Source organism: Syngnathus leptorhynchus, chromosome 14, assembly GCF_054491065.1.
Source record: "Syngnathus leptorhynchus isolate UIUO chromosome 14, UIUO_Slep, whole genome shotgun sequence".
In the NCBI taxonomy this organism is placed as follows: Eukaryota; Metazoa; Chordata; class Actinopteri; order Syngnathiformes; family Syngnathidae; genus Syngnathus; species Syngnathus leptorhynchus.
Window position 1 is genome coordinate 7,862,243 of NC_141208.1, and position 15,726 is coordinate 7,877,968.

A 15,726-nucleotide genomic window follows, 5' to 3' on the forward strand; every position below is an offset into this window, starting at 1 on the left:
CAAAGAGTATTTCAGCAGCCTGCGCCATTTGTTCTGACAGAGGCTCAGACAGCTTATTGGTGTCACAAAGCTGTTTGGTAGCATGTAAACAGAGGCCCGCAATGTAAATGTTTCCATGGAGCAGGTCACAAAGTCTCATTATGCCAAGATAATTACTGATGCTGACTTACAATTAGGATATGCAGAATGATCGGTGGGTAAATGGATGGATGGATGGATGGATGGATGGATGGATGGATGGATGGATGGATGGATGGATGGATGGATGGATGGATGGATGGATGGATGGATGGATGGATGGATGGATGGATGGATGGATGGCTTGCAGTAGTCTTTAAAAGAACAGACTGAACCTCGTACACATATACTGTTGATTTAACCTGCAACATAAGAATTGAAAATGAGTTGAATGTTCTTTTCTGTTCCTTGTAATGGTCTTAAACCTTGTAATAACCATCTTGCTGTGTTTTCACAGGGCTGCCTTTACATCACAATTGTTTTTGATAGAACTGGATCTGTTATCTTCAAGACACAGGGAAAAAAAGGATTTCAGAAAGCTGTATGTATGTGAATTAAAGACTTTTCCAAAAAAACAAGGATGATGTCAACTTCAACAGAGCCAACAAAGCCTTCAAAAAGAAACAGAATTTGTTGGATAAAGACAAGTTGTGCTATTTGAAGCAGGAAAGTGTCGTCTGGACAATCACAGTCAGTGTGACAAGCACTGAAAATTACAGAAACAAAAAATAAGGACATTGATGCTGGTGAAAAGAAAAAGAAAAACACGAATCACAAATGTCTCCAAAATAAATCAGTACTTAAAAGTAGATTTTTTTTTTTTAAACCTAGAAGGGGGTAGAGATGAAAAGTGGTGTTGATCATATTTAATCCGGTGTTTAGACAAAATGGATGCGACAGTCTTTGTCAAGCTGAAAATAATAACCTCCTCAGCTGTGTTCCAAAACATTTAATGCCTCGATAGCAGCAGGAAAAATATGATAGGTGAAATTTGGTGGCAGCTTCAAGCCATGCAGAAAACAATTAAACTGTGACTGCTTGGATAAAAATGTCAGAATCCAGCTGCTAAGCCTCTACACAGCTTTGTGATGGTGCCTAGGAATATCATGTTTGTGTCACAAATAAGTACAATTCAAAGATGCAGTATACTTAAATATGCTTCCTACTTAGAATGGTAAATCATCTTTTTCAGAATTCCCAGTGACCTTCCATTCAGAAAAAGGCAAAATGGACACGGAACTAAAAGCATATGAACATTTTTCACTGAAAATCTCTATTTTTTTTCATGTTACAAAATTGGCAATCAACTATATTATATATGTGGACATTCCTTTGTACCTAAGATGTCCACAAAATTCAATCAATGAGGCTTCTCGGAAGCTGAATTTTTCGTAGGTCGTTAGATGTTAAAATTGAATCTATGTGTCAGCTTAAGTGCCAGTTTTTTCCAAGACCACCTCCAAGGGGTACGCCCAGCACGCGTAAGCGAAAATGTCGTACCCGAAGCAGCCACACTCAGCTGGAGGCCTGTCCCGCTGGCAGGAGCTTCAGTGCTCCGAATTTTTCAAAGTCCATCCATTTTCTGCACCACATCGCCTCATTAGTGTCGCGGGTGTGCCATTTTTTTTTTTTTTTAAGTCCAACTTTGAAATTTCGTCAAGCCATCCTCTTGGGGCTGTCGCACATCTATCTGACATTGACCCACTCTCAGTGGTGAAAGAATAAATGTCTGAAAACCAATCCATTCCTACTCTCATCCACTTTATTCGGTGCAAATATTAAAAAATAATTCCCAAAAATAAATTAATAAAATAAAATTCAAGTATGTCTTATTTTGTGGAGGTGATAATGGTTTTCCCTCTAGGTACTAGGCATTCAATGTAAAAATTAATAAATCCAAAATCTTGTGTCGATTACAATTATTTGGGAAGATCAATTCGTGAAGATCAATTTTAGCGATGATTGGTCAACTTGTCAGACTCTAGTTGACAACAAAACATGACAACACAAGCCAGGAACCATGACAGTCAGTCTGATGTGTGTATATAAAAAAAAAAAAAAAAAAAAAAAAAAAAAAAAAAGCAGCGCTCGCTCATAAATAACAGGCGTCATTAAGACGTGCTGAATGTAATCATAAAAAAATAAAAATAGCATTGAATCACTACTTAGTTTTTGTCAGGAGGGTGGATTTTAGTGGTGGCAGCATTTTATACATCCAGACCTGTTAAGTGCTAATGTTCAGCGCAATAAATAGTGTCTTTAACGAACACCATTTACCATATGGAGCTATTAAAAGACTGCTGCTGAGGAGTAAGTTGAAATTGACCTTCAAAGAAGAGATGAAAACACAGCTTAATGGAGAGAAAAGTATAAAAGTCACACATCATGAATCAAATATGACATGCCATCGATCAGTCCTCATTAAGACAAACTATTCTATTCAAAATGCAAGTGTTTGCGCAGTATGTGCCTTCAGATGTCTAATGATCAGTCCATTGATCCTATTAGTCAATAAATACCCTCGTAAATTTCATCTCTGAGCCATCACCCTGGTCAAGGAGACATACATAAACTGGCGGCTGTTATGCTCGTGACTTCTGTCAAGGACCGGCGCCTTCACTGCACCAATGCAGCGAATCTCATTTGCTCTCTTTGAGTCCCTTATTTTTTGGTAATCGTTTTGAAGCACATTTATCATCACATCTACACATTTTCAACAAGCTCACTATGCTGGAGAATTTGATCGATATCCCTGACAGCGATTGCCCAAGAGAGGTCATTGGACACTAAGCTGACACAGAAAGCAGATAGATAATGGCAAGCATCCATCTTTAAGTGCAGCAGGCAATCGAAGGGACATGAAAGCACCAAGGTCCATCATATGATGTAATGAGTTTGTGTTAGAAGATGGCGCTGACAGAAAGCAAATATTTGCTATTTTGTTGTACTGTTTCATAGAAAGTGTTGGTGTGGGATTGCAAATGAAGCATCTTTTACGGATGACCAGATTATTGCCAATTTGGTTGCAATACCTAACAGCCACAAGGAAGGTTAACGGTCATAATCGCTAGAGGGATGCATGAAAAATTGCTGTAGAGCAACTAAAACAATGAATTTCAAAATAATTTGTTTTTAGTAAAAAGAAAAACTGCCATATACTAATTTTGTAAAAAATTCCAATAGACAGTCTTGAATTTTAGTAGCAATCTGCAAAATTGTCATAAACCGTCAATATATATGAAAATAACCATTTAATATGATTGGAACTGTGCTATTACCACAAACACATACACTACTCAAAATTACACTTGGCATTTGTTTTAAACTTGGCACATATGTAAAAAGTGTTTTGAAAGTGAAGAATTAATTAAATTAAAAATCCTTAAAAGCAGGGTGTGACACCTTAGGGATTGATGTGCAAATTGTTCCCTATACCTGCACTGAAGCAAAGGTGAATGTTATCCACCAGAGTCAGCCCAAGCCTGAATACAAAGCTTGTTAGCAGCTTAAAGCTACTGTAAAGCTAAGAGAGCTAGAACAATACCAGAAGCTTTCCTGCTATAGTAATGAGCCCCCAAATCTTAGAAAATGACACACAGTGGAGTAGGGAATGTGCACCAAAGCTCTCTCAGTCATGGTGAGAAATTGCTTAAGCAGCTGACAACTTTGGGATGGTTTCGACTCTTCAATTACATGTAGGAAACCCTGTTTTACACAGAACAGACCACTCGATGGTCACACATGGTCACACACTGTATGATGAAATCCATTGGTAGTAGGGAGGGGATTCAATCAACTAGGAACATTTCAATTTTCCCACCATTAGTTTCTGGAGATTTTAATTAAGCATAAGCCATAAATCTCAATATGCCCAGAATTTCTTTGGTGTCTTTCTCAACAGTATGTGGCCTCAGCCTGTGCACTGGAATAAGAACTACCAATCATGAGACAGGCAAAGCAATCATATTATGGTGCATTATTGTCACAATAAACATGTGCTGTGGTGAGAAATGTTGGGCAATAAGATAATCATTGCATGGTTCCCAAAAGAGACATTCGGGTGTTAGATAGAAGATGGTGAAGAAGCACAAAGCAGATTGTTTAATTATGTTTTATTTGAGTGGTAAATTCCAAACTGTAGTGAAGATTCTATTGACTGAGATTTGTGGTAAGATGGGGGTGTAGTGACTAATTGTGGTCCATTCTACTTCTGCGGAGACTGACGACAGAGGGTGCAAAGGAGCGCCTGAAGGACTCAGTTCTGCTTCAGGGTGAGATGATGTGCTGGCTAAATGAGCTGCCCATCTGCCACAACACATCGTAGTAAGGGTGAAGGAAGTGTCCTTTGTCTTCCGCTCAGCCATATTCTCAAAGGTCTGGGGACCGGTTGGCGAACCTTGAGCCCTGACAAACCCTGACGAGAACGTTCCCTTTGTTCAATAACGTATTGCCGCTAAGTGGATGGGGCTTAACTCCTCGATGGCAGGCCGATAGATTGTGTAGGTTTATGCGTATCTATCATGCTTTTAAATACATAAGTCTTTAATAATGCAATACGGAATGTTCTATAAAACAAAAGACCGTAGTGTTTCTTAGAAATTTTACACATCCAAAGGTCAGCTTTGTCTCCATCATCATAACACGACTGGAAATGGGTCATGAATAGTGCAAATTGCTAAAACAGCTTAACATTCTTCTGTTTTTTCAATTATCTCACAAGCTGTAAATCACTTCTGTTGAAAGTTATTAATATACAAACACACACACACAGGTTCTAGAGGACAAATGTGTTCTTTTAAAACAGTTTTCCCCTATCTCGATCATAATGCCCCAAGGATACATTTTCAATTCACTCTATATCTCGTTTTTCTCAGCATTTTTCTCATATGCATTATGTCAAGACTGGCAAAGAAAAAGCTTTGCATCTATGTGGTGAACCACACGAACAAAACGGCCGTGGTTGTAAAGATGTTTAGAGCATGTGGCCACGATGTTGAGGCACTTGAATTGCTTGCAGAAACATTTTCAGAAATTGGTAACGTGCAAAAGAATGAATCATTTTAAAAGTTTTGCAATAATAATATGAGACCTTTACCCTCTTACACCACAACAGTGGAAAGAACACTGACTTCAGTTGAAGCAGCATGCTCAGTTTTTTTTTTTACTTCTGTACACATCTCCATATTTGTTCAAGCATGCGGCCACAATGTTGAGGCACTTGAATTGCTTGCAGAAACATTTTCAGAAATTGGTAACTTGCAAAAGAATGAATCATTTTAAAAGTTTTGCAACAATAATGAGACCTTTACCCTCTTACACCACAACAGTGGAAAGAACACTATGACTTCAGTTGAAACAGCATGCTCAGTTTTTTTTTTACTTCTGTACACATCTCCATATTTGTTCAAGCAAAAAAGCATCTTATTTTTACTTCCCCTCACAAAAGGTTTTTAAATTTCTTTGAATAGAGTTACACGGGTTCTCAGTCACATCAACAGCGTAAAAAGCCCTTAGCTTATTCATTACCGATTCCTTCATTTACAGTTGAATAGAGCAGTCATTTCCAAGCAATTCAATTATGGTTTAATTAGTAGACCTACAGCTTTCTAGCTTCTCCTTGGGTAATGACACCGACCCTGAGGTCTCTGATGCCGTGTATAAACCTGAACATTCCTATTTGCTACCCATTCTCTCTCAGTGACCAATTAAGAAAACATTGGCACTAGCGACAAGGGTCCCGCTGGTGCCAGTGATTGGACAAGTTCTAACCTTCTCAGAGGACATGGGTTAAGATGGCATCTCCTCTGTCGTTTTTTGATCCCTGCCCAAGTCCCTATGCACAATAAAGATCTTTCTCAGCACACCAAATCTGAGATAACCAAGACATTTCACTTTATCTGCTTCTGATCTTTAAATCTCCCAGTTAAGCAATAAATGGGGGTTTTAAGATGACCCCTGGGTGGGCAGTGCTGCTTCTATAAATGGAATCACATGATTAATCGTGCGTGAAACAGAAGTCCACAGCGGAGTGCAATAACGCATGGTTAAAATTGATTTATACATTCAAACAAACAGCTGTTCCACTAAAGCGGGTTATTTAAGAGTAATTCTATAAACCTATGTCCTCGTGCATCAAATCAAAACACCAGAATGAAAGGTCTAGAGGTCCAGCAGAGGGAATAGTAAAAAAAAATATCTTGTGTTATTTCAACTCACTGAGCCTCAAAGGGATTAACTACATAAGTGTATTTTGCTTGTGCGTGGCTTTGTTTGTTTTCAGTAATGCCACCACAGATGGTGGAATGGCAGTAAAGCGGGAAAGTGGAATGATTACGGAACCAGAACAATGGCCATCCTTGGTTTCTTAACAATACAAGAAATCTCTCAGAAATACCAAGGAGAAAAAAAAATCCTGAAAGATTTATCATTTTGCAGACATGAATCACATCTGTTTCAATATTACTAATAATGAAGCTGCAGCCTTATGGGTAAAGCACCAAATACCTTGAAATGCTCGTATTTGAGTTTATCTTCAAGGCTTGGCTATACGTCTGCTCTTTATGTCTCCACTCACAATTAAGTTGCTCGATGGTGAAGACGATAATGGTGATGATGATCGTTGTACCTACGCAAGCAAAACATTTACAAGCCTGACTTGTTAGTGCTGGGTCCTACAGAAATTCAATGCTGAGGAATATTTACATAAAACATCCTTGTCTTCACCTTAAAATATGCTCCATTAGCAGTGGCTCAATCTCTCAAATGCTTTGATTGAACCTTGTCAATAGAAAAATCCCCTTAGATCTTTTAATCAAACGGGTGACTATTATAGTTTCGCTAATGAATGCTTTGGGACAATATAATCTCTATGAAGCCACTAATTGAGCCATATGTTAAATGTGATGTATGACTTCATTAGAAATGGATAAATGATTTGCTGTGATGCAGTTTGTGACCTTGACTGGCCTGCTGCATCATCCCGTGTCAAACCGACCGGCATGGTCTTTAAGGCCGTGGCTCGAGACGGGAACACGTCCAATCTGGCCGAGCACCTTGCTGACCAGCGATAAATTGGGAATGGATGACACATGCACGCACATACAGACACTCAAAGCAATGTTACTGGCTCATTAGCAATCAAATGAACATATTTGCTTGACAGTAACAGTGCTAATGTTTTGTTAATGTCAACAATGGAGGACATGAAATATTAATGCTTGCTAATAATGCTATGCGTAATGCTAATAATTAATGCTAATACAGTGAATGCATATAATGTATGTACATGCATTTACATTGTATACAGTATGCTTACATAAACAATGCTGACATTGATATTGCTATTTAAAAAAAAAAATCATTCTCAACATCCAAATGTGTCCAAATTGCATAGAGGTTATATAGCTGCATATTTGGCTATGAAAATGATCATAACCTGCTCAATGTTGAAGCATATCGTAATATTTTTTAATTATTAATAATAAAAATAAAGTTAACTTTCTGCGTTTTTTGCAACTGATTTTTAGATTTTTGTCGAGGTACTGTTTGGGTATCGGTGTCAATGTACTTTACGCAGGTACAGTAGCAAAGTAAAAAAACTTGGTAACGTGACAACACTAGTTTGAAATACTTTCTGTTCCGTCAACCTAATTAATAGCTTTGCTTCTGCCCTCGACTTCCTGTACATGGGAGACATAGGCACATTGTTCCACTTAAAGGTCCTATTTGCAATTTTAATTTTTAATGTATTTATACGATGGGAACTATGGCTCTCAAATTGCAATGTAATCATGCTTTTTTTTCAAGCAGTGTATGGTTTGCTTGTGTTCATACTCAATGTTTCATAGCCTCCCTATGTTCTGTAATGCAAATAGGATTAACAGTATTAAGAATATTATATTACCAGTTAATATAAACTACATTATATGAAAGAGGTGGGTCGAGTGCCTTGCACATGTCATTCAAGCTACAACAACGTCTCATGGGAGCTGCAGCAATGTGTCTTTACAGTCTCGGCCATTATCATATTTTCCCAGAAGTGTTGGCAGTATCTGCTGGGCTGATTCGGCTTCCTGACAAGCTTCCATTCCGCTTCATTCGACTTTGCAGCAATTTTCTTATTCTGGGCAGAATGTGACCCCATGTTTGCATGTAAAATGTTTTCCAGGGCTTTACAATTAGCCTAATGACTTGAAAGTCAAAATGACATCAAGTTATTTGCCCTTCATCCATGTAACATGAATTAATGTATTTAAGTCAACTGTCCATTCTTGTGCCGTCTTGTCCTTCAGTTGAAACTCAGAGTTGATAGAATTCTGAGAGTATATATGGAGTATATAGTTGGACGTCTATACATTGAAGACGTGAGGCAACAGTGAAGGTTGAATCAATAAAATCACCCTGACTACAAAATTTGAGAGTTTTCTGTGTCTGAAGGTGATCAAATTTTTGACCACATTCCATCTTGGCTGGAGGATAAAGTGAAAAAGCAGAAATTCTAATGCTATTTTAGACACACCTTTCCAACTGGGTTGGAAAGTTCAACATTTTTAGTTCAGTTTTGTTGAGCATCGTCCTTTCAACCCACTGTCCACCAAGCAAGACTATCTCACTTTTTGTAACGAGATGCAGTTGCATGGAATGCTTCAACATCATTTTGGTCATTAATTCACATATGGAGGAATGGAACGTTTTTACTACAAAAAAATGTGCTCTTAAGATGTACAGAACTCAATCCAACAGAAGGCATCTTTGAACACATGCCATCACATTCAACTTGAAAGGTAGTTCATTCAAAACTGAAAATAATTTGAGATCATTTTTGCACGGAAATAATAGCAGTCTGCCTGAACTGTACAAAATGTGTCTCGAACACAATGACCAAGAAAATGTAAACACAATGTAAGGAATTTACATAATGACCTTTTGCCATTTGACTTGAACTTGGAAAAAAAAGCAAACATGAAAAGTTAATTAACACGATGCAAGGCAAGCACTCCGGTATAATAGAGTAAAAGGTTGTTGCACTCTTACAAAGTGCTGGGCTTTATGGGGATAAACTTTTTTTCACAATATAGGTCATAATATGATATATTTATTATGATATCATGATAGTGATAAATCACAATAGACATTTTCACAAGAGACATTTTCAGTTATTCTCGATAAATATATATACTTGTAAAAAAAAATGCAACAAAATAAATAAACCGGCAACAATAATTCAGCTTATTTTGAAAGCCTTACATTTACTTTACATGAACCACCAAGCATGATGTATTGAAGCTTTAAAAGCTTCTAGAGGCTACATATTTTCAAGTGACCGGTTTGCAGTCACAGCAACCACCGTACTACTTATCTGCTGTCAGTAATAATAATAAATTTTGTTTGTAGGTGCCTTTATCGAGCCTCAAGGACACTGTGCATCAGTAACACAACTCTAAAAACAACATTTGATTGAAGTTCATCATCTTGCATAATTGTATAGAAACACACACACGCACACACATACAATGTATGTACAATGTAGAACATACACACTGTGCCGGCAAAAAGATTGGCTCACCTACACATTACACCAACAGCAGTCTTTTATATGAGATAGGCGGGCATTAATATGGATTCACTTTCTCTTTGCAGTTCAAACTGCTCCCACCACTGTCATTAAGGGACTTTCTGGAACAAAACAAAGAAGATTATTAAGTATTTGAGCTTTCAAAGGTGACACACTAGTAATAGACCTGGCTCTGTATGAGGCATCACAAATATATCTAATTTATATCCACGTATGAAAGAGGTCTGGCTCACAATTGTAAAAAAAAAAAAGCACACTGCACAAAAAGAGTGTGAAAATGATTCAAATGAATACAAACTCAGATAAAAACAGCTCGACACAATGGCTAGATGAAATTAAGATAGTACCTACATATTCATACAACATATTAAGATCGAAATTAGCACGTAGAGTTCATGAAGTCCAGCCAAAAACATTTGTACATTCAATTTTGGCATTGATCAACAGCTAAAGCCAGCCAATGCAATTATTTTACGTAAGGGGGGGGGCTGTGGGACTTACACAGCCACTGCACACACACACACACACACACACACACACACACACACACACACACACACACGAGTAATCCACTTCTGTGTTAGCAAGCATTGTGAGACATAGCCAAGAGCTGTTAAGTAAAGTATTTTCCGGACTATAAGCCGCAACGTTTTGCATGAACATTGAACCCTGAGTTTTATAGTCTACTGGAGCTTATCTATGGAATTTTCATGCTATTGTATGATTTGTGCATATTCTCTTATATATGGAAAATAAACATGTTGTATGAACAAAACAGGATTTTCCCCTAATTTTAGCTGGTGCGGTTTATAGACGGGTGCGATTCATAGTCCAGAAAATATGGGATTGTTTTGGGTTTTTACTTAAAAAACAAAAGCTTACTTTTGACTGAACCCATAGTAATATTGTTATCATATTACAGATATCTGGCAAGAATATCAACATTTTGAAATTTTATCCATATCAGACAGCCCTATTGCTGACCTAAATTAGCTTGGAGGGTTCACAATTTTAAGTTTATTAATTGTACACTACTAAACAGACAACTGACTGAGCAGTCTTTGTGAGTAAATGTCCTTGTTCACATTGAGGCATATTCTCCCGTGTGCTTGAGTCAGTAAAGGTGTTCAGCCTCGCACTTTGTAGGCTGCACAGATGGACTTAAGTGTGTCATTTACGCCACCTCTTGGAAGGCACTGGATGTACTTTGGGTGAAGTAATCCTTCAAGAAGAAGACGAATTCTTAAATGAACGGCAGTCCCTGTCAAATCTCACCTAGCATGCATTCCAAAGATTTCAGCACGTTACCTCAAATGAGTCTGGCACTCTCATGAAGGTGAAACATCATATTGGACATTTTGGCTCATTTGACTGCTCTAAGAGACGATGACAGCCGGTGGCTGAGTCATGATCATGGGCTGTGCGAGGCAAACGTGGCCTGGACTGTATGCTCACTGACTGCCCAGCAGCTGTGATGTGTCTCTTCTACATTATGCCAACGACCAAATGTCGACATTATGTCATTAACTGGTGAAAAACGATCAGAGCCAGCTGACTATTTTTTTCCTCACCTGCGATGCGAGGAGCATTCCCACATGGTGATGAGGCTTGGAATTTGAGGGCAGCAATCACAACCGCAATGGTCATAATGGTGCAGTGAGACTCAACATTATTTGTTTTTATTTGATTTATGTCAGTCATGAAATACATTTAAGTTTCTCAACCACTCTGTGGCAAGACATCCAGGCACGGGTGCTGGATGATATTGATCAACACACACGCTTTTCTGTTGATGCGCTAGCTCTAAACTACAGGGTAGAACGGGATATTCACTTTCATCCTTGCGGGATTTGCATTACTCATGGCATTCACGGGGGAGGGGGGGGGGAGTCAACCTCTACTCCAAACTTAAATTCAGTCAGGAGCATTCACGGGGCGGAGTCCACCTCTGCTCCATACTTAAATTCAGTCAGGGTTACAGTATTCTACGTAAATTACTTTCATTGCAAACAAAAAGACTTGTCCTTCAAAGTAGCCTGCATGAGCGGCGCACACGTCACTCACCATGATTAGTCTGACTTTGGATCTACTGTGCCATGCCAGGATGGCTTTCAACGACACTATGTCACAGCTACCAACCGGTGTGACCATAATGCATTTGGATGCAGCTTTTCTTAAGAAACCATAGATATTTTGATACACTTTAAACAAAGTATACCTATATATTTGATATCCAGACTAAAGATCTAGCATGCATACATAGATTTATGTCAACAATACCTCAGATGACTACAGAACACAACTGTCCCTACAATGAAGCCTTTTTCCTTCTAACTCAGACATCTTCATCTCTGGAAACAGCTGGAGTAACGAACTTCATGTGGCTCCTTAACAGGAAACAATCACTTTGGCGTGCAAAAGGGAAGGAAGAACGGGCAGAAAAATGCGGGAATGTCTTTTGCATTTCGTGTCTCTCCAAATTGTTTTTCTCTCGACAGCCACTCCAGACATGTGCCATCGCTGCAGTGATACAGTGGTTAAGGGCATGCCATGTGTTTTCTGGTGCATCTTTAGGTAAAAAGAAAAAAAAACAGAGATGCACCAATAATGATACCAATACTCAATACTTCAATAAATCCAGCCCACGTTTTTGTCAACCGTCAGCTTTTCTCTCTCGTCACACCCAATTCTGCTTCTCTTCCTCGCTTTCCGCCCACCAATTAATTAAGACAATCACAAATCAGTCACCTTCACAGCTTCGCGGTCACAATCAGTTATCCTGTTACATTTTATAGCTTGTGGTATTCTTATTCCGTGTGCATAAGACCAACACAACTCAAATCAACTTCATTTACTTTAAAGCTGTTAGAAAGTTATTTACATCCATCCATTTTCTGAACCACGGGGGTCGCGGGCGTGCTGGAGCTTATCCCAGCCGTCATCGGGCAGTAGGCGGGGGACACCCTGAACTGGTTGCCAACCAATCGCAGGGCACACAGAGACGAACAACCTTTCGCACTCGCACTCACACCTAGGGACAATTTGGAGTGCTCAATCGGCCTATCAAGCATGTTTTTTGGGATGTGGTTGGAAACCGGAGTGCCCGGAGGAAACCCACGCGGAATCGAACCCGCACCCTCCTAACTGTGAGGCGGACGTGCTACCCACTGCCCCACCGAGCCGCCTAGTTATTTACATATAAAAGATAAATTAAAGACAAAGCACAATAATAACTATAAAAGGTCACTTAGTTTTGTTTTTAATTCAACTTTTACCCAAAATAGTTTCCTTCTCTATTATGCATATTTTAAAAATGAGTACATTCATCTGCATATTCAAAATGTAGTGTGCACCTGGAACAACCACAACAACAAAAATCCTTAAATTCAAAGAAAAACTTTTTTTTTTCAGCAATATGCCGTACTACTGGTTAGTTTGGGGATTCCTACTTGCAGGAAGTTTGATGTTCAAATCTGAATTAATTTTTCTTAAATATCATGTATCAGGCTTCTTATACTTGTAAACAGAAATCTGATGTGCATTGGATGCAGTGTGTGAATGCCCAGATTGCATATGTTAACTGTCAATAAGAGTTTGACATCATTGAAATGTATACATTGCAGAAAATGAGAAATTGGTAAAAGCTACACCAACCAATGAGTGCCAAAGACCATGATGTCAAAGTCTGCTTTATTATCAACGTCTTCACATGTCAAGACACAAAGATCGAAATTGCGTTTCCAACTACCCCATGGTGACAAGACATTGGTCCACGGACAAACAAAACATTCAAGTAAACAATTCAAAAAGTAAAAACAAGAAGGCACATACAATGAATAAACAAGAGCAATGAATAAATAATAAATAAAAACAATAAATAAACAAATGAATAAGTAATACATGCTATAATAATTATCATTATATACACAAAATAAGCACTGCGCCTAGTTTGAGTGTAGTTTTGTCTGCAATTGTTTTGTGCTTTCCATTAAACCATTTTGATCCCTGCTGCCTCATACCTTTGTTTGCTGTTTTTGTACAACATCATTTTGAGAGATTCCCTTGAGCTCTTGCCAGTCGTGTCTCCTTCCATTTTCTTGGGTCAACCTTATGCCTGCACCCCACCTCTCCAAAGATCGCGCAAACGTGCACCCCACCTCTCCAAAGATCGCACAAACGATTTTGGTTTGTTTGTTTGTTTGTTTGTTTGTTTGTTTGTTTGTTTGTTTGTTTAGCATCCCTTGCTTTTTGCTGTAAGGTCCTTTAACTAAGTGGTTAAAAGTAATACACGTATGATTCGGATGATTGATTGATTGATTGATTGATTGATTGATTGATTGATTGATTGATTGATTGCACAGTTCAGTGGTATAGCTAGGATAAGTGTAATAGTAGATGCACAAAACCATTACATGGTGGAGAGAAGCAAAATTTAAAACGAATACATGTTCCAAGCACACGCACAAACATTACCTGGGTGTGTTTGGCCAGTTCCAATGAGTTCAAAAATCATCCAAATGAATCAGTGAAAAAACAAATTGGAGATTGGTGGAAACTACTGAATATGCTCATGAGACTTCTGAGCTATATTGACAGAGCGATACAGGGCAAATGATACTGTCATCAATATCAAAATTCAAGTCCCACCCTCCAACACACCCTTTGGAAATGATCAGGCATTGTTAATGTAACGCGTAAACCGTAAACAGGCAGTGCGTAAAAATGCGCACCGCGTCACCAAATCGGAAAACTTGTGAGTCATAATGACTGAAAATGCAAAACTCACTCAGGTTGTCAAGGCAAGTCCTCCCAGTGCGCGTCCAGATCTGTGTTCTGAAGGATCGGATGTAAAAGCGGGGAAAGCCACAAGAACTATGAGACGGCAGCTTTAACGCCACCGACTCCGCTGCGATGTTTTCCTCCTATGTCCTTCTTTCTCTGCTCCGCTCACCTGCCTTGTCTCTCCTGAGACAAATAAAACGGTAGTTGCACATATCCCTTCATTGTCATCAACACGTGCAAAGTGCAAAAAAAAAAAAACACCTGGAGTTTGTGGAGATGCTCTCAGTCCACAGCAACGGATTGTTTTGGTTGTATGATCCGCAAATTGAAAGCACGACAAGTTCAAACGCGGATAAAGTTTGCTTCAGTGGAGCGGTGGATAAATAATCCTGGGAATGAAATCTTTTCTCACTTTGCCCTTTGGACCGATTCGGCTCCTTGCTGAAGCACAGCGCACCTGCGCACAATGCGGATCACTTAGTCACTAACTGCCCGCTCACCCCCCCATCAGCTCAATTTACCGGTTTTGCAAGCCCTTACTCTCATATCTACTTGGTGCATTTGTTTCTAAGTCGTCATTTGGCGTCAATTCCGGTGACGTTGCTCCAAAAAAGCTCGGGGAAAAAAAAATGCGCCTCTTTACGCCACAGCTCTTCTTCCCTGTGTTTCTCTCTTTCCCTCTCCTATTCCTCCCTGTAATAACGGTCCATCCTGCTGGTGTGAAGCCGCGCCCACTCCCACCGGTGATTGGTTAGAAATTGCATACAAGGGAAGAGAGGATGGGGATAGGAAAAGAGGTAAGAGCAGCGGTGAAGAAAGGAATACAGACTGGGAATGATGGAAAGAGAAGTCGATGAGACGGGGGAGGAAGATGAGAAAGTGGAGTGAAAGATGAAGGCCAGTCTGCCAGAAAAAGAATAAAGGAGGCTGAGACAGAGTCAGTGTGTGTGTGTGTGTATGTGTGGAGCAAGGCCAGGCCGTGCACTGAGCTCGATGTGTTTGAGCCCAAAGGGACAGGCTGGCTAATGAAAGAGAAAACACTTCCCCTCTTTTTTTTCCCTAGCCTCTCACGCTGCTTTAGCCAAATATGTCTAATGCAGATGTACTCTGACTCAAGGCAAAAGTGAATCCTTCCTGACAATGTCCTCTATGACTGAGCAGAGGCATCACTTCTGTCTGCCTGGCCTCTTCCCTTTATAAAAATCTGGTTTCTGTCAGCTAAGCAGCCTCCACTGTGAGTCTGTGATGAATAAGTAAGTAGCTGCGGAGAGGCTGGAGATTGGAGTGTGTGCAGAATACGCTGCTCCCGGCCGTCTGGATGGAAATAAGTAACAGCCTGAGTAAGAGAGCAA

At 39.3% G+C, this 15,726-nt stretch overlaps 1 protein-coding gene across 7 annotated transcripts in view; it reads right to left on the minus strand.

Moving 5' to 3' along the window:
* The window catches only part of brinp2 (bone morphogenetic protein/retinoic acid inducible neural-specific 2), a 77,806-nt gene extending 62,767 nt beyond the window's left edge, over positions 1-15,039 (minus strand). Inside the window, exons 1-4 of one of the 7 annotated variants that reach the window (XM_085930575.1) lie at positions 14,915-15,039; positions 14,636-14,831; positions 14,379-14,557; positions 9,584-9,693 (exon numbers count right to left, since the gene is read on the minus strand). The gene's annotated coding sequence lies outside the window, so the exon portion shown is untranslated. Of the gene's footprint in view, positions 1-9,583; positions 9,694-14,065; positions 14,118-14,378; positions 14,558-14,635 lie in introns of those variants that run through there. The other 6 variants (XM_085930573.1, XM_085930572.1, XM_085930571.1 and 3 more) reach the window with 6 other exon arrangements.
* Positions 15,040-15,726: the final 687 nt, after the last annotated feature.